Below are 25088 nucleotides of genomic sequence, written 5' to 3'. Positions count from 1 at the left end.
GACGGACTAACCCATCCACAGAAATCTAATTCAGGCCCTAAGTCCTTAAGTCCTGTAATGGCTACCGGCAACTGTTTTCTCAGGTTACTGGCAGCCAATCAGAGTGGTAATAAAGCACCCTGGGTCAATCAGCATGTCTAATTTTAAATTGGCCCACCCGCAAGAGTCTCTCGAACCTCTCACGGTCCTAACTGTCCAGATATACAATCATGTTTAACCTTAATTTCTCAAAAACTACTGAACAGATTTACCACAAATCACAAAAAGCACAATCTGTGGACCAAGATCTAGCTTCCTGCCAATAATGGTGTAATTTTGTTCTGCAGGTTTTGCTGTAGCCCTTCTTAAAGAAGTTCATGGAAAATGCATTGAGATTTTGTGTTTTGGGACTCCCCTTTTTTCTCGGCCCTAGCTTGACAGATCACCCCGAAACTTTACTTGCATAAACTAGTCAAAACTTAGCCCCTTTTTGGAAAGTTTTGTGGGGGTTTGTCAAATGGGGTCAAAGTTATTAGCAATACGAAAAATGATTTTACTATGGAACAGCTAACCGAACTATAACTAACCAGAGGCAACTGCCACTGTGAAATATCTATATACATACAAATACACATTTACCTTAGATATGCTGACCTTGAGAAGTAAACGCATGAGTGGCAAAGTCATTGTGTAGTAAAGGCATTGCATGATAATGGATGCGTGGTAAAGGCATTACATTGTAATGCCTGCTTTGTAATGTCTGTTTCCTAACCAAACACGAGTAATCATAACCGAAATACATAATTGACTGCAAATGCACAAATATGTGCACAAGTTTACATCCGTGGAAATGTTTGTTTTTACTTAAGATCACAATTTGCCGGTTGAATGGCTTCCCCACAACCAAAATATCTATTTGGAGAACTATGCAAAATACATGATGTAATATCAGAAGTAATTATAGTTTTAGAGCCAAATAGATATGTTTATGTATATTACACATACTGCTGTCACGTAAAACACTTAGTAACATATCATCTAACATTTCTTCAGGTCATTTGTAGATCTGCACAGGTTCTGTTGACTTAAAAGATGGATGCCTCTGAGACGGTCTACTTTACGTTTGTGAGGGCACAAGTTATCTCGCTTGAACAGTTCATGAGTTCACAGCCCTTATCACTGAGCCACAGATGCAGAAACACATCCTAACATCCAACGCTGGGTCAAGTCACTGATAAGGGCAAACTTTGTTCCAAAATAAGAAAAACATATCGACCCTAACTATCTGAACAGACACTATTCACTTAAAGTACAGATGAATGGTGACCTTTGACCTCGTGAGTTTCTGGATTGTGTGAGCAGCCAGGGGGCCATCTTCAGACTTCAGATTTTCATTATGCCCACAGTAAAGGTTCTCTGATGATGAGAGTGATGGTACAACACCATCCCCTGCTGTCATCTAGGCCGTGTGTGATTTGTTGACCTTGTCAGCCTTAATGGTGAAAGGATTTGTTCCAGCTCTGTAATTGATTACTTTGGCCTTAATGATTTTTCCAGAGTCTAAGAGCGACTGATCATTGCCCCTTGACTGTCTGTGGGTGTAAGAGAGTGACAAGTGGGTCAGTAGGGAGCTGGGGGAGAAGGAGGGTGGGAGTCTATTGCCTCCAGGGCACAGCCTTAATCCAAGAAACATGCCTTTTCCATTTCAGGCCTTCCCTCCTCCTACCAGGTGAAATGGGTTGAGGCGAAGAGCAAACCCACAGTTATTAAGGGCCGAAGGGAGGAGAGTTTAGGACTTTCCTCGGTACCTCCGGGACCCCAAACGTATTCCATTTCTCTTGGGAGGTTACTGCATGTGAGTGATCACGTTTCCAGGCGCAATTTGAGACACACTAAAAAATATGTGATGCTCGATCCCTGGTCTTAGCACGTTAACACTGAGCCTCCCTCCTAAGGGAATCAAGGCCCTGGCGGTGTCAGAGGAGCCAGGGGTGCCCATCTGTTTGTATCTCTTCCTTGAGTGACTTTACAACTTGTACATTTGCAATTATCCCTCCTTTCACTCCACTTGTATATATAACTCTAACCACTAGTATATGTAGTAGACCTTTGTACTTACTACCATTCCTATGTGATTTTAGAGTTCATCTGTTTGTATCTCTTCCTTGAGTGACTTTACAACTTGTACATTTGCAATTTTTCCCTCCTTTCACTCCACTTGTACATTCGTAATTTTCTTTCCTGTTTATATCTCTTATGTAACTCATGTAATCGAAAGTCCTTATGTAACGCAACTGGTTCTTTTGTAAAGCGCTCTGACACCTTCGGGTAATGTTCGCGCTATATACAATCGCATTAAATAAATAAACAAATAAAAATCTGTCTTTATGGAGGGATATTATTGCTTCCTGTGTCCAACGGCTTTATGGGAGTGGATATTATGGCATATTCTCTCCACTGGTTTTGTGTAATGGGGCGCTATTGCATCATCTCTCCCCAGTCATCAGGGAAGGGGCTATTATTCCATCTCCTATCCCAGCTTTTCTCAAAGGGACTTTATTGCATCATCTCCCTAGCCAATAGGGAAGGGGCTATTATTCCATCTTCTATCCCAGCTTTTCTCGAAGGGACTTTATTGCATCATCTCTCCCTAGCCAATAGGGAAGGGGCTATTATTCCATCTTCTATCCCAGCTTTTCTCGAAGGGACTTTATTGCATCATCTCTCCCTAGCCAATAGGGAAGGGGCTATTATTCCATCTTCTATCCCAGCTTTTCTCGAAGGGGGCTTTATTGCGTCTTCTCTTCCAAATCATTTTGGAAACATGCATTATTGGAACTTTTCCCACAACTTTTGTGTAAGGAGGGGAATTATTCAATCTTCTTGGGCTTTTGTGGAACGGGCCATTATCGCATCTTCTCACCTCGACCCTTATAGAAGCAAGAATTATTGCCTGTTCTCGCCCTGGATTTACTGAGATATCCGCTAGCCATGTTAGGTGATAATCTAACACCTAGCACGCTCAGTGACAGAAAGAATAGATCTGGGGCATTCAAACTACACACAAAAGTTAATCAACAATATGAAAGGGTAGGCGCGTTCTAGCAGAAGACTACTCACGGAACTTGAGGTCAGGAGAAGAAACGGCGGATTAAGGGCTGATGCACAACATTTTGTTTCCATAGAAAGTTGAGTCTACAAGTAATACAGCCTCACAGCTAGGGGTAAAGACAAAAACAGGCAAAAAGTTAATGTGATAAAAGGACCATTATCTGGAAAGTAAATATATTTTGAACTACTTCTCTCTGTAGAGCCCAATGAAGCAGGTTTTACCTTTTAAGAATCATTAATTTAATTCCTAGAATCATTGGCAAAAATGGTGCTATAAAAAAGGTGCAGCTGAAGACTATATTCTCTTTTTGGGCAAACTGGATTTGCCTTATGGACATCATGCTTGTTCAACTTTGTCAGTCCTAACCAAATCCATCAACGTCTCATGGATAAATGCCCCGGTGGGTTCTGTATTAAGGGTAATTCTTTGCGATGCCAGAATAATCACAATCACCCTTGTTGCGCCATGGCTACAATCCCTTCCTTTGTGAAAGCGTGATTTTGACACAATGATGGCGGTGACTTTAGTTGTGCAGCCTAAAATAACTAATTGGGGTGGGGGTACAACACAGGGTTCATCCACACCAGCTCCTCAAATCCTACAATCATCTGAAAAACGTTTTAAGTCCCCAACATGACTCTCACAACACGCAAGGATTCTTCTCGTTGACAACTCCTCGCCGCAACTGATCCTGGGAACGTGAATGGAAGCGAGGCCATCTCATGGTTTTGTAAGGGCCTGGGGTTGGTTTAGGATACTACAAGTCTACTACAGAGGTAACCATTATTTGTTCCCACCAAGACCTACGAGTAAGATCTTTAGTGAGTACTACCCACTACTGTGGTGTCTTGCCCACTCAGCCTCCTTTCTATTTAGTTTGATGGTGTGGTTTGAGCTACTAGTTTTTGTTTTTTGCTGGTGTTAGATACACTCTTTTGGTGTTCTATGTTCAACATAGTTTTGGTCGAATTGGGGAAAATATATTGCTACTTGGATGATAGCACTGTTTTTAAATGTTTTTATAATACAACATTAAAGTTTGTGGGAACTCAATTTTCCTTTCTGGATAGAGTGTGGGCCGGTGGGTGGAGGGTTGTCTTCCATTAAGACAAATAGCTCTTAACACTACCTCTCTGACGGTGACCCTTACCATTCATAAGACAAGGTTATAGACCTAAGGCAAGATTGTGGTTGCTGAAGAGTATCCCCAAAACCCACTACAGGTATGGAGGCATTAATGTATGGAATTTCTGATGCAATTTTGATTGCCTCACATTCATTCTTCTATGTAGCGCTGTTGTTTATTTTATATGATTTGATCATTTATAAAGCGCACTACTGCCCATGGGCATCATTATACAATGTTTTGGTCTAGAATCTTATGGCCACTAATAAGTAAAACAACATAGATGGTGTCTGTCAGACTTATGTTCAGTTTGATTCCATTGCAAAGTGTTTCTATGGATGTCAATTGCTAGCCTCCTATAGAAAGGGCTGCTCCCTTTCTGTGAAATAAGCATCATTGCATAGTAAATGTTATCTAGATGTTTCCACCCAAACAAATTGGTGTCTGACTTGTTAGTGAGAAGGCACCACAGCGTGTCAGTTCTGCGGCCTACACTTCATGAAGGCAAAGAAAGGTGAAAAGGGAATCCACAAACATCCACACACATATTTAAAAAACTTACCATAGAGATCTGATCAGAAGGAACACCAATTTGAACTTGTTATAGTGATGGGAAAGTCTAAAAGATAAAATAGCATGAATTTAAAGATAATGCGGCATATTAACGAGAAAGTGGCGGAGCGCTATGTTAGCCTCCTAGGCTTAATGCCGCGCTCCGCCACTTGTGACCGTATTTACAAGGATACGGTGCAGCCCTGCCTTTCCCCCTGCACTGGCGCTAATTTATCCGCCTAGCGCCAACGCAGACATCCTTGCACCATAGTGCAAGGGTGTCTGCATTGCAGGGTAAAATTGTTTATATGCAGTAAGGTGTCCCTTCCTGCACATAAACAAAGTTTAAAGGCGTTTTGTAACTTCTATGTGAGCTGCTTAATGCAGCACACATAGAAGTTGCAAAACGTCATTTTTTCAATGATTGTTTATGTGCAGGAAGGGACACCTTATATATATAAATATATAAATATGTTCTAGGATGATTTTAAATATTTGTATATATTTAGGATGTCACAAAGGTTAAGCTGTTACCATTTTGTTATACTTTGAAATACCGAGTTACATTTTTTACCCTTCTTGGAGCTTTCTTTTGGTGGGTTCCATTCAAAACTCATGCTTATTATATTTAATTCTTACGTGCTGGAAAATGAGCCTTATTTGGTGAGCGTTTTACTTTATTTAATTTTACTTTAATTTACTTATTTTCAACACTTTGAATCTATTATATTTTCTTTGTCTAAGATGGCTGCCATAGTATGCATGAATATGTGGTACCTGCGTGTCTTTCTTCACTTTTCACTGTACTCTTGCTATTTATTTAGTATGCAAACTAATCAGGCCCATCACCGGTGAGCAAGACGTTTGTAACGCCAAAATGCATAGGGTGCTCTTGTCAATTGCTTAGACGGATTTGATTTGCATGCAATAAACCCCTTTATTCAACACACCACAGTGAGTGCACTATTTACTTGGGTTCATCTGAGCCCGGAGCTGGGGGGGCGGGGGGTGTTGTGTGTGTGGGGGTGTTGTGTGTGTGTGTCTGTGTGTGTGTATATATATATAAATTTATGGAGATACTTACCCAGTAGTGATGCCTGCTGGGAGCTGTATTTCGACATCAAACACTACAGTAACACTCTAATTAACAAACTGGGGCCAGCTGAACTTCTACCAAAGGGAGTACCGCACGATGTTCAAAAAGAGGGTTGGGGCAGTCTACCGGCATCAGTGGCATTTGATAAAGGCACACCCTGCCGAAACGCATCATGCCAAATCTGTTAAATAAATTGGACCTTTCCACGTTCCCATCTGTGTCCTCTGATTACTTTTCATTGAAGTGGTATATTGTCTGAAACATCTATTTATATGTGTATATATAGATAAATATAGATAGATAGATATACCATGAAAGGGTGTTATTTTGATATATATATATGTACATACATACATCACCAATGCTGTTGTTGCATGCCTAACAACATTATCACCTATCCTGACTATTATTTTTCCACCTTGGCCAGAATTTCAGCATTTTCATGCCAAGACAGATAAAAAAATGGAAAAATTGTCAAAATCTAACATTTTTCCCCTTTAAAATAAAACAGAAAGCAATATATGTAAGACAAAACCACCTGAAAAGTATTGTTAGCTGTGTAAACAATTTATAAATAGTTTTTGAAGCCTCTAGCGGCTGAATTGCAGACTTCAGTAGATTTAACATAAATCTCCTGACTCATCCAGAACCTTAAATCACATACAGATGGCCATTATTTGAATTTGACAAAGGTATTGTATTGTAGTCGGTTTTGTATAGCGCATAGTTACCCTTGGGCATCCCAGCGCTTGATCAGCCATACCCTAACCAGGAGCAGCAGAGGACACATCAAAGACGGAACAAATACGTTTTCAGCATTTTCCGGAAGCGCAGGGTGTCAGTTTCTGAACGCAGCTCAAATGAGAGCGCATTCCAAAGGGTAGCGGTGTGTACTGCGAATCTTCTGCCACCCGTACGGGCCTTATACACCCTGGGGACCTTAAGTAGAAATTTATGGTCTGAACGCAAGGTTCTGGAAGCTTTATAGGGTACCACCAGCTTAGAGAGAATAGGAGGGCCCTTACCTTGCAAGACTTTGTGGGCTATACAGAGGGACTTGAACTTGACCCTCTCCCGCACTGGGAGCCAATGCAAAGTCTTCAAGGCTGGTCTAGCTGACTGCCTCCTAGGAGCGTTGGTCAGTAACCTGGCCGCGGCATTTTGCACTTGTTGGAGCTTGCTCAGCGTGGCTTCTGGGGCGCCAAGGAAGATCGCATTGCAATAGTCTAGCCTTGATATGATCAGCCCCTGAATAAGTAGCTTCCTGGACGAAGGGGGGAGGAGGGGCAGGACTTTGGCGGGCGGAGCGAAGAAGCCCAAAACAGATCCCTGCCGTCTTCTTTGCCTGCGTCTTAAAAGAGAGGTCCTGCTCCAGCCAGACTCCCAGGCTCTTAATCTCCTGTTTGGAGCAGGGTAGGTCTCCCAGGCAGATAGGCCAGCTGGACATAGGAAGAGGGGGGGGGCCTTATGCCCTAATAGCATAATTTCAGTTTTTGATCCATTGAGTCGCACATCCAGGTGCATACCTGGGACAGGCATTGGTGCAATGCATCCGGGCTCTTCTCCAATTGGGAGAGAGCCACCACCAATTGGGTATCATCAGCGTAGCTGACGATTTTTATCCCAAATGGTGCCACCACATCCTCCAGGGGGGCCATATACACATTAAATAGAGTGGGACTCAGAGAAGAGCCCTGTGGAACCCCACACTGGAGGGGGATAGGAGAAGACCGCGCACTACCTTCCCAGACCTGATAGGTTCGGCCAGTGAGAAAGGAACGAAGCCACTGCAACACAACACCACTTACTCCCACATTGGACAGCCGTTGGATCAGCACTTGATGATTAACAGTGTCAAAGGCGGCGCTAAGATCCAGGAGGATCACTGCCACTGAACCCCCCAAATCTAGCATGCATCTGGCTTCGTCCACAACTGCCAGGAGGGCGGTGTCGGTGCCATGACCTGGGCAGAAGCCGGTTTGAGTCTCTCGAAGCAGCCCATTTGACTCCAGAAAGCTGGACAGTTGATAGTTGACCAGCCTTTCTGCAATCTTACCAAGTCCCGGCAGCAGAGAAATAGGCCTGAAATTGGCCAAGTCCGAGGGATCGAGACTAGGCTTTTTCAGAAGAGCCTTCACAACAGCTCTTTTCCAACCTGGTGGAACCACCCCTTGAGTGAGGGAGAGATTGATGAGGTTCGTGATAGGGGCCGTGATGACAGAGGCCACTTGTTTAAGGAACCTCATAGGAGCAGGGTCGTCTGGCGATCCGCTCTTCATAGAGCAGAGTTCCTTTGTCACTTCCGACTCAGATATCAGGTCAAAGGAGTCAAATAGAACGTGAGCAACTCTTCCTTGGTTCGCTACATCAATGTTCTGTGGGGCCCGAGGTAGCAGAGAAAGAATATTCTCAATTTTAAGATGGAAGTAGTCAGCGAGTTCCCTACACTTCACCGCTGGGTTGTCATAAATGACTGATGGCTCAGGGATCTTAAGAAGCTCCTTAACAACTTTAAAGGTCTCTCTAGAAGAGTTGGACGCGCTAGTAATTTTTTCCTCGAAGAATTTGGCCTTCGTGACGCGAAGGGCTTTCTTATATATCCTCATGGCTACACGGTAATTCTCTCGGCTGGCCACCTGCCAGTCTCTTCTCCAAGTCCTCTCCAGCTTCTTACAGCTTCTCCTAAGGGTGTGCAGCTCTGCAGTGTACCAAGGGGCCGAGCCCATTCTGCTCCGACTCTTAGCTACTCTCTTTTTAGGCAAGATGGAGTCTAGAGAATTAGTCAGCCATTGATCAAAGGCCAAGTCAGACGTAACGGGATCGTCGGCCAGGGGAAGGTAGGAACTCTGAAGCTGCGCTGTCCAGCTTTCAAGAGAAAGTTTGGACCAGGCCCTTTCCAAAGAATAAACTCTAGGGGACAAAATGGACCTAGGGTCGCATTGTATAGCAAAAGGTAACAGAAAGTGGTCTGACCAAGGCAAGGGGCAGGCAGGTAGAACTTCTACATACGGAATATTTGAAAAGATCGGATCGAGAAGATGTCCTTTAATGTGAGAAGCTCCCTGATTACTAAGGGTCAGATTGTAAGCTTTCAAGTCGCCACCCAGGTCTGTGGCTATTGGGTCTGAAGGATCGTTAAAATGAAGGTGTCAAGTATTCCTGTCATGCGAGGGGAGGAAAACGGTAACCAGCGAAAACGGACTACATCTCCCAGGATGCTTAGCGGTTGAGAGGTTATGTAAACAGGAGAGCTGTTACATAACTCAAGGAAAACACGCCCTTATGTAAACAGGAGAGCTGTTACATAACTCAAGGAATACACGCCCTTATGTAAACAGGAGAGCTGTTACATAACTCAAGGAAAACACGCCCTTATGTAAACAGGAGAGCTGTTACATAACTCAAGGAATACACGCCCTTATGTAAACAGGAGAGCTGTTACATAACTCAAGGAATACACGCCCTTATGTAAACAGGAGAGCTGTTACATAACTCAAGGAAAACACGCCCTATAAAGGGAGGAACCGGGAGGTACAACGCTGTCGGATATTGTGTTTACACCGACGTACCTGCTTTGTGAAGAGCAGTGTTCCGGAGTGGTGCTCCAGTAAGGCAAGAACGGAGGTAGGTCGAGTCGTTACTCCCTGGGCCGTGTCTTGCCCCATCATCACCTGTGAAGGACCCGGAAGCTCTACCGGTCAACCATTGAGCTTCGCTTTTTGACTCGGCTGAGTCAAAGCGCAGTGGCGCTTTTGCTGGTTGGAGTCGTAACTCCCAGCCCGACCAGAGATACAGGGACTGCCAGCTGTAACGCACACCAGGAGGTGTTTGCCGCGTTACAGACTCGGAAGTCCACAGGATCGATCGAGCGGCTGCTCTCGGTTCAGTCTTCTTGCTTTTGATTGGGGTATCGGTGACGCATCACCAGGAGGTGACTCCGCGTCCCGGTGCAGTCTGAGGAAGAGGTTGAGCGGCTGCTCCCTTCAGGTAGAGACCCCGGCTGGGTGTTTCCCTGACTCCTCGATTCTCCCCAACACTCTTCGTGCCCCTCACAGCCTACCGATTGGCATTGTCGGCCATTTCATTTCTGCCCTCTGTTGGCATACGCCGGGATCGGCGTATATGCAGAGGACGGTTAGGACCATCCGTGCTGTGGGCTGGTAACGTACTTAGCCTGGAGGATTCCAGTGACTATAACTTTTGTTTATTCTTTGTATTATTTTTGCCTTCATTAAATAACTAACCCTTCACAAGTGGTTGCGTCCTCATTATCGTGTCTGTTAAACGATCCTGAGACGTTCAGGGCGTTACAAAATATCCGACCGTAAATAACACTAACTGTCTCCCGGTCGATAACAGACATGGCAACACTTGATGATGTGCTGGCTGCTTTAGCGACCGTGCAAGTTGAAGTGGCTGCCTCTAGGCAAGAAACAGCCGATGTAAAAGCCAGACTGGATGCTATCCAATTGGACCCGCTCACGCCCAGCACCTCCCTCACGAACCAGACCCCTGCGGTAGTAGTGGAAATGCCGGTAGCCATCCCCTTGGCAACACCAGAGAGGTACAGTGGGGATCCTAACACAGTGCAGGTATTCCTCACACAAGTGGCGCTGCATTTATTGTGCAAACCAAAGGCGTTCTCCACGAGTCAGGCTCGTGTGGCTTTCCTTATTTCCTATTTGGCTGGAAACGCGGCACAATGGGCCGTACCTCTGGTGAGCAGGGACGACCCCATCTTATGTGATTGGGGTGCTTTTCGCGAGGAATTCCTGAAGGTATTCGACAGAAGGGCTGACTCGTACACGGCGGACCGTGAAATGCTTGAGTTGAGACAGGGATCCAACGACCTGGTGCAGTATCTCAACGCGTTCCGAAGGCTGGTTGCGGAAACCAAGTGGCCTGTTGCGAAACAGACGGCGCTCTTCCATCACGGGCTGTGCGATGAGCTCAAGGACGCCGTGGCTCATATTGACCCTCAACCCAAGACATGTGAGGGCCTTATCAACCTGGTATTACGGCTGGAACATAGGCTAAGTGAAAGAAAGGGGGATCATGGGAGAAAAGGAAAATCCCTTCCATCCTATGTGACGGTGGGAAGTCCTGAAACTTCCACCGCATCCAAGGGAGAACCCATGGACATCGGCGCAATACGAGCGAGCCTCACAGCCACGGAGAAAGAGTCACGCCGTAAACAAGGATTGTGCCTATATTGTGGCAAAAAAGGCCACTACGTACGTGAATACCCTGCCAAACCGAAGACGTCACGTTATCGGGCCAACCGGTCGGTAACAGCCGTGGTGGACATACAGGCGGAAAACTAGAGGACTCCCAGACCAAAGAAGGGGCATCTCGGAGTCACTCATCCATCCCTTCACTTTCCAACTCGGTCACTAAGGGACAACGACACCTGTTTATCACGGTGCACGTGGGAGTGCATGACCAGTGGATACCCGTTGTGGCCATGGTGGATTCAGGGGCCACTGGCATGTTTATGGACCACAACGAGGCATGCAGGCTAGGGCTAGTGCTTCTTCCCAAAGCTGTACCCGAAGACGTCTATGCTGTAGACGGAAGGCGATTGGTGACGGGGCCCATCGGGCAGCACACGGGGGTCCTTCCGATGAGATATGGGAGGAACCATTTGGAACAAATCGATTTTAACATCATCCGAGCGCCCCAATATGGCGTCATATTGGGATTGCCGTGGCTACAGAAACACAACCCCTCTGTGGATTGGCCAACACATCGCATCGAAATGATGTCACCGTATTGCATCCTGCATTGTGGAATAAGAACGGAATCCCTTGACGCAGATGAGAGCGGGAGTCAGACAGTGGCTACAGCGGCAGAAAAAGATGTGGCTCTCCCCCAGGCTTATCACAGTTTTGAGGATGTATTTGATGAGGTGAAGGCGGAAGTGCTACCACCACATAGACAGTTTGACTGCCAGATCGACCTGGTGCCAGGGGCCAGCGTTCCCAGCGGCAGGCTGTATGCCCTGACGGAGCCTGAAAACGTGCATCTCCGGGGGTACCTGGATAAACTCCTCAAGCTAGGATTCATCCGCCCGTCCAAGTCTCCGGCCGCCTCGCCACTCTTCTTCATCCCGAAGGCTAATGGGGAGCTGAGAGCCTGTGTGGACTTTAGGGCATTGAATGCGATAACCATAAAAAATTGGTACCCCTTGCCTCTCATCAGTGTACTTCTGGAACAGGTCAAGAAAGCTCGTATCTACACCAAGTTGGATTTGAAAGGGGCATACCATCTGGTGCGCATGAGGGACGGAGACGAGTGGAAGACCGCCTTTAAGACCAGGTTCGGCCTTTTTGAGTACCTCGTCATGCCGTTCGGTCTGTGCAACGCCCCGGCAGCCTTTCAGTACTTTTTGAATGAGGTATTCAGAGAGGAGTTGGATATCTACGTGGTCGTATATATCGACGACATCCTCATCTATTCGTCCAGTGTGGAGGAGCACGTACACCACGTCAAAGCTGTGCTCCAAAAGCTGAGGGAAAACATGCTGTTTTGTAAACTCAGCAAGTGTGACTTCCACGTCACATCCGTGGAATTCCTCGGAGTGATGCTGAGTCCAGAGGGACAGGAGATGGCAGAACGAAAGATCAAGGCGGTGAAAGAATGGCCGGTGCCCCAAAGCGTGAAGGACGTCCAAAGTTTCATTGGCTTCGCCAACTTTTACAGGCGGTTTATAGATGGATTTTCAGGATTGGTGGCCCCAATCACACAGCTACTGAGGAAGTCTAAGGAGTTTGTCTGGTCCCCTGAAGCGAACAAAGCCTTTGAGGCCCTGAAAAGCGCCTTTGGTAAGGCGCCGGTGTTGGCTCACCCCGATCCGGATCTCCCCTACGTGGTGGAAGCGGACGCATCGGATGTGGCGCTGGGGGCTATCTTGTCCCAACGCAACCACGACACAGGGGTGCTTCATCCCGTTGCGTACATGTCCCGCAAACTCAACGACGCCGAACGCAACTACCATATTGCGGAGAAGGAGCTTCTCGCGATCAAGGACGCCTTCACCGAATGGAGGCATTGGTTGATGGGAGCAAGACATGTGGTATCGGTGTACACGGACCATCGGAACCTACAGTTCATGACGGCCACAAGACACCTTTCTCCCAGGCAGCTGCGGTGGATGATCTTCTTTGCGGGGTTCAACTTCCGCATCACATATCGGCCGGGGACGGAAAACCGGAAGGCGGACGCCCTGTCCCGTCAATCTGCAGTTAAGGAACCATTGCCTGCGACCGAGCGTTCCATCATTTCCCCGAGGATGGTATTGGGGGTTATCCAACCGGATACTTTCCTGAGGGGAATAAAGAGAGGGATCATGTCATTCGCATTGCGGAGGTGGCTCCTCAGTCACAGAGAATGGCAGCTGAAGGACGGGATACCCCTGAAGGGCAGGTGCCTATTGATACCCACGCCTAGGCTAAGGAAACAAGCATTCATCTGGTGCCATGACTCTCCATGCGCAGGTCATTTGGGCTTGGAAAAAACGGTGGCTAGCATGGGACGGCATTTCTGGTGGCCAACCATGAGAGTGGATGTCAGGAGGTGGGGACAGGAGTGTCCTACGTGTGCTACCATGAAGGCCGACCATGGCCGAACCCAAGGGCTCTTACATCCACTTCCGACCCCGGATAGACCATGGGATAGCATATCACTGGACTTCGTGGTGGGCCTACCGGTAGACCAGGGGATGACGGCAATACTGGTGGTGGTGGATTACTTGACGAAAATGGGGCACTTCATCCCCTGCAAGAGAGTCCCTACGGCCGGGGAATTGGCGTCACTACTCCTAAAGAATGTGGTACGACTGCATGGATTACCTGGGGTGATCGTGTCGGACCGGGGGTCGCAGTTTACTGCGCAATTCTGGAAGACTTGGTGCACTGCGCTGCATGTTAAGACCGCCCTGTCCACCAGCTACCACCCTCAAACAGATGGCCAAACCGAGCGCCTGAACCAAACGCTCAAACAGTATCTGCGATGTTTTGTGGACCAGGGCAGGGAAGAATGGGTCGACTTGCTATGGGTTGCAGAGATAGCCTATAACAACGCCACTCACAGCTCCACACAGTCATCTCCGTTCTATAGCAACTATGGCCAACATCCCAGGTTCTTGCCATTTCTACATCCGTTCAGAGAGGACAGGATTCCCGCCACAGCGGACAGGGTGGCACACATAAAAGACACGTTGATGCGCTCAAGGGCTGTCCTAATAGAGGCCAAGAGAAGATACAAGGCTGCGGCAGACAGAAAGAGAAGGCCCGGGCCACTGTACCGCACTGGAGACTACGTCTGGATATCCACAAGAAACATGAGGTTTCGAAAGAACAGTGTGTTCCATCCCAAGTACATGGGCCCCTATCGAATTACCAAATGTATGGGTCCCGTGAACGTGAAGGTGTGCTTGCCCCAGTCGTTGCGGATACACCCTGTCTTTCATGTATCATTGCTCAAACCAGCACCCTCCAAGCCGTCTGGGACACCTAGGCCGGTATGCGTGGAGTCGGAGGTGGAGTATGAAGTGTCGGGCATACGGGCGTCCAAATGGCACAGGGGGAAGCTGTGGTACCTGGTTGCGTGGAAAGGCTATGGCCCGGAGGAGCAATCATGGGAACCGGCTGAAGGGGTTCATGCTCCGCGCTTGGTCTCCTTGTTCCATCGGCGTTTTCCTGCCAGCGCTGGACCCGTGGGGAGCCGCTGAGAGGGAGGATGTACTGTCAAGTATTCCTGTCATGCGAGGGGAGGAAAACGGTAACCAGCGAAAACGGACTACATCTCCCAGGATGCTTAGCGGTTGAGAGGTTATGTAAACAGGAGAGCTGTTACATAACTCAAGGAAAACACGCCCTTATGTAAACAGGAGAGCTGTTACATAACTCAAGGAATACACGCCCTTATGTAAACAGGAGAGCTGTTACATAACTCAAGGAAAACACGCCCTTATGTAAACAGGAGAGCTGTTACATAACTCAAGGAATACACGCCCTTATGTAAACAGGAGAGCTGTTACATAACTCAAGGAATACACGCCCTTATGTAAACAGGAGAGCTGTTACATAACTCAAGGAAAACACGCCCTATAAAGGGAGGAACCGGGAGGTACAACGCTGTCGGATATTGTGTTTTCACCGACGTACCTGCTTCGTGAAGAGCAGTGTTCCGGAGTGGTGCTCCAGTAAGGCAAGAACGGAGGTAGGTCGAGTCGTTACTCCCTGGGCCGTGTCTTGCCCCATCGTCACGTGTGAAGGACCCGGAAGCTCTACCGGTCAACCATTGAGCTTCGCTTTTTGACTCGGCTGAGTCAAAGCGCAGTGGCGCTTTTGCTGGTTGGAGTCGTAACTCCCAGCCCGACCAGAGATACAGGGACTGCCAGCTGTAACGCACACCAGGAGGTGTTTGCCGCGTTACAGACTCGGAAGTCCACAGGATCGATCGAGCGGCTGCTCTCGGTTCAGTCTTCTTGCTTTTGATTGGGGTATCGGTGACGCATCACCAGGAGGTGACTCCGCGTCCTGGTGCAGTCTGAGGAAGAGGTTGAGCGGCTGCTCCCTTCAGGTAGAGACCCCGGCTGGGTGTTTCCCTGACTCCTCGATTCTCCCCAACACTCTTCGTGCCCCTCACAGCCTACCGATTGGCATTGTCGGCCATTTCATTTCTGCCCTTTGTTGGCATACGCCGGGATCGGCGTATATGCAGAGGACGGTTAGGACCATCCGTGCTGTGGGCTGGTAACGTACTTAGCCTGGAGGATTCCAGTGACTATAACTTTTGTTTATTCTTTGTATTATTTTTGCCTTCATTAAATAACTAACCCTTCACAAGTGGTTGCGGCCTCATTATCGTGTCTGTTAAACGATCCTGAGACGTTCAGGGCGTTACAGAAGGTTTAAATCCCCCAGTACCATAAAATTGGTGGAAGAAGAGGCCATCAGCGTAACAGTTTCCATGAGGGAGTTACAAAAATATCCCAGAGGACCCGGAGGGCGATAGATTAGCAGACCTGAAACTGTCGTAATAGGGGAGATCCGTAAAGTGAACTGGCAACTTTCACAGTCCTGTATCTCGCTATTTTTCAAAGGTGGCAACTAAGACCTCTATATAGCGTTCACATTGAAGTGATTTTTTTAAAGATGGAATCAGATTTGCCTCACAATTCAAATGCAGCCCAGCGAAGTAAAGACATTTGCTTAGGATCGCACAGTTCGATCAAATAGGAAAGACAGGTATTAATCTTTTCAGTCACTGGATGAATATCTCCTTCTATGCGCCTTTTATTTCTTGATCGCATTTGAAATGAAAATATCTAATGCATTGATACTCAAAGTACGGTCTGTGGGCCGCGTGCGGCCCTCCTGACCTCCACACGCGGCCCCTAGGTTAACAACAGCACTCGGCTGCTGTCAGCTGCGGCTGCTGTAGGTACAGGGCCGTTTTTGCAGCATAGCTGCAATATCGACCGCTGTAACGAAATCAGCAGAAACCGGCCCTCGTAAACAGCTCTGCTGCACCCCCAAACCCCTGGGGGGCTGGCCAAGCACTTTGAGGGGCCGATTTGGGGTCCCAGTCTGGCCCTGTGTAGGTAAGAGTGGTGGGGCCAGGTGAGGGGAGATTTTGAGAGACGACTACGAGGGAAAATTATTTATTTTTCCCCTGTGGTCGTCTCTCGAAATCTCCCCTCACCTGGCCCCACCGCTCTTACCTGCATCGGCCGCGGCTGGCTGCTGTTTACTTCAGAGAGCACTAATATTCAGAAATATATTCAATAAATGGGTACATTTTGAAATGGGTAAACTTTGATTTACAAGCGAAGTGAAATAAAGGAAAATAATCTAATAAAACATCCTGTAGCATTAACCACCAACCACCTGCTAGCTTTAATGCGGCCCTGGGGCTCATCACAGACTATACTTTGTGGCCCCTTGGAAATTTTTTTGATTATCTATGATCTAATTAAACCAGAAGTGGGGAAAGCTGAAAGCAGTGTTTGAAAGATTACTTCCTGTGATGGCATTGAGGTCACGTCATTTGATGTCACTTCTTGTGATGTCATCTTGTACGCTACTTAGTATTCATTAAAAAAATGTAAAACTTGAGAGCGCTGTGAAGGTGTCATACAAGCTTAGAATCTATCAATTTGTCAAAAAAGCATATGTTGCAACAGGCTCTAGAAGCGAATGTTAAACATTATCTTAGAGGTGTGGTAGCCAGTGAAAGCTCGAGCCAGGCTCGAGTCTTAAGCCTGGCTCTGGCTCACCTCCAGGTCCTGTTGGAACCTCGAGCCCACATAGAGCCGAGCTTTCATATGCTCCTGACTGACAATGTCCCGTAAAAAAAGGTATTTAAAAAAACTGTACATTTTGAGGTAAAAAGGAGAGACAAATAGTTACCCGTTTAGTGGTTGAATTATACAAAGTGAAACCAGGCAACCTGCATTAATCGTGGTTTCCCCTCTTAACCAAATATTTTATGTTACCTCTCCTCCTTTTTTCTGTACAATTGTATGAGAAAGCACCTTCAAAGACATAAATGAGTGAGTTCAGCTGTAAAAAAAAACTGTTGTGTTTGATGTAATAGACTAGAATGTTGCTCTTTCTATAGAATCCGGATGGCGTGCAGGGGTCACATGCCAGCTGTCTTGTCTGGTTGTTCACTAATAGCACTGTCGCCAGGGTGGGTTGGTGTGCACAATGGTTCTAAGTTCATGTTTAAAAACCATCAAACTTAAGGACTTCTCAGTGCAGGCCTATAATGTGTGGTATTAAATATCAAAGCTTCCACGTGTTAAAGCAATACACTTTTCTGAATTTTAAAGGGACTTCTTCACATTTTCCGGGATGTTTTTGTATCCTTTTCATGACAAACAATTTCAGGGTTCGTGCATGGGCTTTTAGAGGCAGAACCGAACCCTGGCTCGGCTCGCGCTCTCAATTTGTTGGCTCGCCGAACTCTACATAAACTGGGAATTCCCGTGAGCGAAGGAGCAGAAGACCCCTGACGGTGGGCGTCTGTCACCGAGGCGCGTTGACTCTGCCTCAAGAAGGGCGGGATCTAGTTGAGGAAAGCCTGTCGTCGTTGTCTTGCACACACGTTCACACGCACACTCGAAGCGTGCATACTCACGTTGACACACACTCAGCGCTACATAAACACCCCCACCCTGCCCTGCCGGAGCCACATGTCGTGAGATTTACGGCCTCGGTGTGGTTTTCTGCCCTCTCTGTGGATGATTGTGTTACGTTTGGAAAGGTCCGGCGTCTTTTTGCGCAGCAGGGTATGTTACCTCTGCGTCGCCCAGAGGCCCTCCACGCGGGGGAGGGAACTGGAGCCCGGGCTCTAATGACTTCTGCAGACAGGGGGCGGCCCTCCCCTCCTCACCTAATGCAGGGGCAGGAGGGGCAGTTGTCGAATTGATAAACACGGGCTCGGTAATGAAAGCCGTGAAGAACAAGAAAAGGGGTCTGCTAATTGATTTGACGGCCGCGGTCCATTAGTGACGTAGGGCTTCTTAGCAGCAGCGGTAGTAGCGTAACCTCAGCTGCTGTGCGCAAAACATTTGGATTAGGGATAGGGAGGTGCAGGGCGGTGAAGGAGTTGTTCCAGCTGCTGCCGCCAAAGCACTGTGTCTGTTTACGAATTTTATCATGTTAAAAGCGATGGCCGACTGACTATAATGAATATCGGATGATTTCAAGACAGGAAATTTAAAGGCATCCTCTCGTAAAGAATTCGCCAGACACTTCCCCTACCGCGGCGCTCGCTTTCACTACATCGGGGGAAATTCACTAAGCTCTTGCGTTATTCTTTCTGCGACCCACCCCAGGGGGGTGCTCAAGGAAGGTGCGAGACTGGAAACCAAAAGCAACAAAAATGCCTCCTATAATTACCTGGGGAAGCTGGGGAAAGTGAGTGAGGCGACAGCAGCACCACTCCTGCCCCCAGCAACCGAAACCAAAGCGTTCTGCCCTCCCTGGAAATGCTTGTGGGCAACAAACGGGCAGGCGGGGACTAGCTGCAAGCCAGCATGGTCTGATATATATATGTTGAGTTTCAATCTTGATTTTTTTTGCATTCTGGGACATGAAGTCCTAATCATATAATAGTTTAAAAAAAACTACAAGACCCAGAATATAAAGTTAAATGAACTGGAGCAACTAGCCAGGCATGAATCTAAAATCTTGGAAGGACTGCATAGAGAGATCGTGCCAGGCCTTGGTCATGCCTGGCTGCCTGCTGCCTCCCCTGATCCTGCCTCCCTCGGCAAGCAATCAGGCACCCGTCCCCACGCCTCTCCATGCAGCCAGGAGTCCACCACGCCTCTCCATGCAGCCAGGAGTCCACCACGCCTCTCCATGCAGCCAGGAGTCCACCACGCCTCTCCATGCAGCCAGGAGTCCACCACGCCTCTCCATGCAGCCAGGAGTCCCCCACGCCTCTCCATGCAGCCAGGAGTCCCCCACGCCTCTCCATGCAGCCAGGAGTCCACCACGCCTCTCCATGCAGCCAGGAGTCCACCACGCCTCTCCATGCAGCCAGGAGTCCACCACGCCTCTCCATGCAGCCAGGAGTCCCCCACGCCTCTCCATGCAGCCAGGAGTCCACCACGCCTCTCCATGCAGCCAGGAGTCCCCCACGCCTCTCCATGCAGCCAGGAGTCCCCCACGCCTCTCCATGCAGCCAGGAGTCCACCGCGCCTCTCCATGCAGCCAGGAGTCCACCACGCCTCTCCATGCAGCCAGGAGTCCACCGCGCCTCTCCATGCAGCCAGGAGTCCACCGCGCCTCTCCATGCAGCCAGGAGTCCACCACGCCTCTCCATGCAGCCAGGAGTCCACCACGCCTCTCCATGCAGCCAGGAGTCCACCACGCCTCTCCACGCAGCCAGGAGTCCACCACGCCTCTCCATGCAGCCAGGAGTCCACCACGCCTCTCCATGCAGCCAGGAGTCCACCACGCCTCTCCACGCAGCCAGGAGTCCACCACGCCTCTCCACGCAGCCAGGAGTCCACCACGCCTCTCCATGCAGCCAGGAGTCCACCGCGCCTCTCCATGCAGCCAGGAGTCCACCGCGCCTCTCCATGCAGCCAGGAGTCCACCACGCCTCTCCATGCAGCCAGGAGTCCACCGCGCCTCTCCATGCAGCCAGGAGTCCACCACGCCTCTCCATGCAGCCAGGAGTCCACCACGCCTCTCCACGCAGCCAGGAGTCCACCACGCCTCTCCATGCAGCCAGGAGTCCACCACGCCTCTCCATGCAGCCAGGAGTCCACCACGCCTCTCCATGCAGCCAGGAGTCCACCACGCCTCTCCATGCAGCCAGGAGTCCTCCACGCCTCTCCATGCAGCCAGGAGTCCACCACGCCTCTCCATGCAGCCAGGAGTCCACCACGCCTCTCCATGCAGCCAGGAGTCCACCACGCCTCTCCATGCAGCCAGGAGTCCACCATGAAGAATTCCCTAGGGGTATGCAGAGCTCTCAAATTTCCCAGTTCCATGTGTAGCAAACTCATCCTGTCCACGTTTTTACTTTGCATCCTGGGTTGTGTAGTCCTGTTAATACCACTATAACTACATGTCCCAGAATAGAAATACAAATCTGGACTTGATGATGCATTAATCAAGGATAGGCCTTAGAGACTTCCGATCCCTGAGGTATAAGGAAGCTGGTGCTTCTGGAAGCACACTAGAGTTGGGGGATAGTTCATAGCTCCATGTGATATGGTACTCTTGATGTGCGGCCTAGCCCGATGCAACTAGGACACCCTGTTGCCAGTCCTGGGTTTTCATTTAACAACTCAATGTGTTTGGGAGTTGAACTCTTCATGTGTTGCTTCCATTGGTCCAGAGGGACCGACACACTTGATAACAATGGTTTGCAACACAAATGCACAGTACTGGATACATGGAGTCTCTCAACAACAACGCACTCTGTGGCAACCCTGCCTCACGCTGAGGTTTATCTTCAGTAGTGATTTTATAGACCTTAAGAATCGCTGGTTGGAGTGGTTGAGGAGAGACACTATATCAACCACCAGAGGTCTCAAATTTGTATGGAAAGCAGAAACTTGAGACCAGTGCGCTTCCCAAAAACATGTGCAGTTTATTAAATGGTATACCGCAGTCATATGTTATCTTCCCGTAAATAAAACCCCATCAGCTGGATACAACTTGAGCAGAGCATCCAAGCACTGAATTTGTATCAGTAAATGATTCATTAGCTGTGAACATGGTTGGCCCTCAGAAAGTTGCCTTTGTATCCTAGAGTACTAAGAGTTTATTAATTTTTAATTGGCATTTTCCAAAGAAGTGACATACAAAGAGAAAAGAAAAAAAAAAAAAAAAAGAAACAGGCAGTCATGATCATAACTTACATAGTGTGTGGTAGTACAAAGTAGAGTACTAAGAGTTGAGGAAAATCTCTGCGAGACAGTGTCAAATCCTGAAAATCAACAGAGTTTCCAGGCACTTTGCCTGACATGTAACTAACACTGCCCTGATCCACCTGGCCTTCCAGAGGCAAGGGCCTCTCTGCATTTCACTTGATTGAAAGATGTTAGAAATTGGTTTACTGGGGGCGTGAGCCTGGCCAAGCAGCAACAACAATCCTAGTTAGGGTAAGAGACATGCAAACCCTAAATTAACCTGTGCTCAATTCCCTGGTAGCTTGGCACAGAGCAGTCAGACTTAACTTAGAGGCAATATGTAAAGCATTTAAACAACACTTCAAACAGTAAAACAGTGAAAACACTTCACAAAAAGATCCCACACCAGGTTAGATAAATAGAACTTAATTTAATTTAAAAAAAACAAGACCAAAATGACAAAAATCCAGTCAGTAGTACCGGTTTTATGAATTTTTAAAGAATAAACTACAATATAGCACATAAAAGCATAAAGCGCCAGCTGCAGCTATCTGGTTGCACTGGACCGGGTCAAAGTCAAAAGTTCAGAGCAAATACGATGGAGCGCAGGTCAGCTACAGTCCAAGATTAGTCCCGCAGAAGTTTTACCTTCTCAAGTTTTGAGCCAAGAGTCCTGTTCGCTTTGGAGGGGGTCACGTGGAGCAAGGAGAGCATCTCGGGTGGTGATCGGCATGGGACGAGGAGCAGGCTGGGCCTCGCAGATGTGTGGGCTGGTGCTTTACGTTGATGGTCCCCCACGAGTGGTCGACGCTGCTGTGTGAAGAGACGGGCTGGCAGCAGCTTGCGCTGATTTTCTGGGTCAGCAGAGCGGTACCAGTGAGAACAAGCCTGTTCATGGTTGTAAAGAGCTCAACAGCTTGGATTTAAGAGCTCAAGAGCTACACCAAAGGTCTAGGAACTGAGAGGCATTTTTTGGGTGGCAGGAACTCGCTGAAGATGGGTCCAGGAGTTGTTGTGGAGCCTTTTATGTGCCTGAGGATCAGATCAGGAGGCCAACAGACTAGCCCTTTGAGTAACTCTTGGATCCTGGGTTCAAGATGGGTTGCTGGTCCAGTTCTTCCTTTCCAGTCAAGAGGGCAGCGGGCAGCAGGTCAGCAGAGAAAGGCAGCAGCTCTTTTAGAGTAGCAGTCCAGCAGAGCGGCAGCCCTTGTAGCAGCACAGCAGTCCTACTTCCTGCCAGCGTATACACAGGTCCAGTAATGTACTGAAGTGGTGGTGTCTGAGGTTCAGTATTTATACCCAGTTGTGCCTTTGAAGAGGGGAGAAGCTTCTTACGGCATGCCTTTGAAGTGCACAGGTGCCCTTCTTTCCTGGTGGTTCTGGCTACAGACTAACTACAGGGGGTATGCAGCCCTTAGTGTGGAGACAGGACACAGCCTATTCAGATGTAAGTGAGGCTGAGCCCAACTTCTCCCTTCCATCTTGTCAGTGATGGTCCATCCAGTCACACCTAAGCTACAATTGTGTGTGGCTGTCTGAGAGAAATACACAAAACCCAACTGCCAACTGCACCCAGTTATATGACCAGAGACAGGCTGCAGGCACCAAATGGCTAAGGCAAGAAAATGTCAACTTTCTCAAAGTGGAATTCTCGAATCGTTATTTAAAATCCTGACTTTACCATAAGTTAGTATTTCAAATCAGGATTCCAGAGACACCAAACACGAACCAGTTTACTCTTCCCATTTGGAAATTACACTTATAAAATGAAATAAGGCAACTCCAATGTTATCCTATGGGAGAGATAGGCCTTGTAGTAGTGAAAAACAAATGTAAGAGTTTTTCACTACCAGGACATGTAAAACTTAAAAGTACATGTTCACCTTTTTAAATAAACTGCTCCAAGGAATGTTTGGGCCTGGCGAAAGATTTATTTTGCCAGCTGGCAATGGCAGTTTAAACTGCAAACACAGCCTCCTCAATGGCAGGCCTGAGTCATGTTTAAAGGGCTACATAATTGGGTGGCACAATCAGTGTTGCAGGCCCACTAGTAGCATATCATTTACTGGCCCTCAGCACGTTTAGTGCACTTTACTAGGGACTTATAAGTAAATGTAATATGCCAATTTGGATATAAGCCAATGTTACCATGTTTTGAGCAGAGAGCACAAGCACTTTAGCACTGGTTAGCAGTGGTAAAGTGTTCAGAGTCCAAAGACCAGCAAAAATTAAGCCAGCAAAAACAGGAAGTCTGAAGGCAAAAAGTTAGGGGGAACCACACCAAGGATACCAGGTCTAACAAAAGAGCTCAGACTTAGTAGGTCAACCAGCCCTACCCTACAAATCTAGGCAAATGGTCTAGGCTTGGCTTTGTAGTGGCTACCTATAGGTCTTGGGACAAGGTTGCACTATGACGTCTATAAGTTGAGTCAGGTTGGGCCCCTCTCTAAGAAGAAGTGCAAAATTGAGTGACAAATTATTTATGCAGATTGGTGATTTTAATGATGCATATAGTTGTAACTGATGAACTGATGAAGATGCACTTGAAACACCTTAATAGGATAGGTTAGAAGAAGTGTGATTACTGATGCAATATAGTTATGCCACATTTGTGTGCAAAAACTCCCTTAAAAGATGGAGTTGTATGTCCGAATAATGTGGTCAGATGGGCCTATCTTGTGTGAACTTCAGGGTCTGGGTTGGAGTTTTACTTTCAATGAAAACTTGTTGAGATATTAAGAATAAAAATAAGCAATATTGCTTTGACATACCACGTAAGGAATCAAAGAGCAGGTAAAAGATGGTAAAATAAATGTAGGAAGAGATAAAAAAGAGAAAATAGTTTTACAGTCTTGTGAGCAACTCAGCCTCTGTTTTGTCCGCTTATGCTTTTCTGTTTTCATAAGATTACCACAACAACTATTGCTTCAACAGTCATAAACTACTAAGTGACTAACTTAGATGAACAAGACTGAACACAACATACAATCTACAAGGTGTCTTTCCACGTACTAGAAACCGAGAATATATTTCTTCTTGTACAAAGGACTGCATCAAAATACTTTTGGGTTTTAAACTGGAAGAGCAGAACTTTTACTCATACATTGGGGGATACTATGAAAAATACAATCAGATAGACGGTGTTTAAGAAAGAGAAAGGAAAGTTTCAAATTTGAATCCATAATTAATTCTGGTTATCGATTTTGCCAGGTAGATTGCTCAGACCACAATCACGCAATGGGCTCCATTGTTCAAAGGAAGTCCTTCTCAACGCTCGAGGATCAGAAAGCTGGCTCATCCTTGGGCACAGACGGACTCTCCCCAAGCTAAAGACTTATTGTTAGAAGGTGGTTATGACACTATGGGCCGCCGGATTTTTTTGCTTTTTGAGCACCTAATTGTTGAGCTTTCACCGTGGGGGAGCCTCATAAGTTGGGACTCACCCACAGTGAACTCAGGATGTAAGAGACTGCATGGGGATTTTACTGGTGTTCCCCTGGCTTGACCAGGCCACTGCGCAGCAGCTGGAGTAAGGGACACCGGGCTGGTTACATGCAGACACATGTGTACATGCGTGTGCACACGTGTACGGGCTGTGCCGGGGAGATTCCTAGCGTGCGCAGTCCAGGAGCAGCTACAAAGTGAATGGTGTGGCAGGACTTATGCAGTATTGGGTGGTGATATGGAATAGGCTTTATACGCTGGAAAGAAACATGCCAGGGAAAGTCAGTGTGTTTTACTGTGTTTTCACTTCATTATTTCCCTAAGGGAATGTGGGGCCCATGGTTAAATTAACTTCCACAAGGCCTACAGTTTCAGAACATGCACTAAAGTC

This window comes from Triturus cristatus, chromosome 10, assembly GCF_964204655.1.
Source record: "Triturus cristatus chromosome 10, aTriCri1.1, whole genome shotgun sequence".
Taxonomy (NCBI): Eukaryota; Metazoa; Chordata; class Amphibia; order Caudata; family Salamandridae; genus Triturus; species Triturus cristatus.
This window is presented reverse-complemented; position numbering follows the sequence as displayed.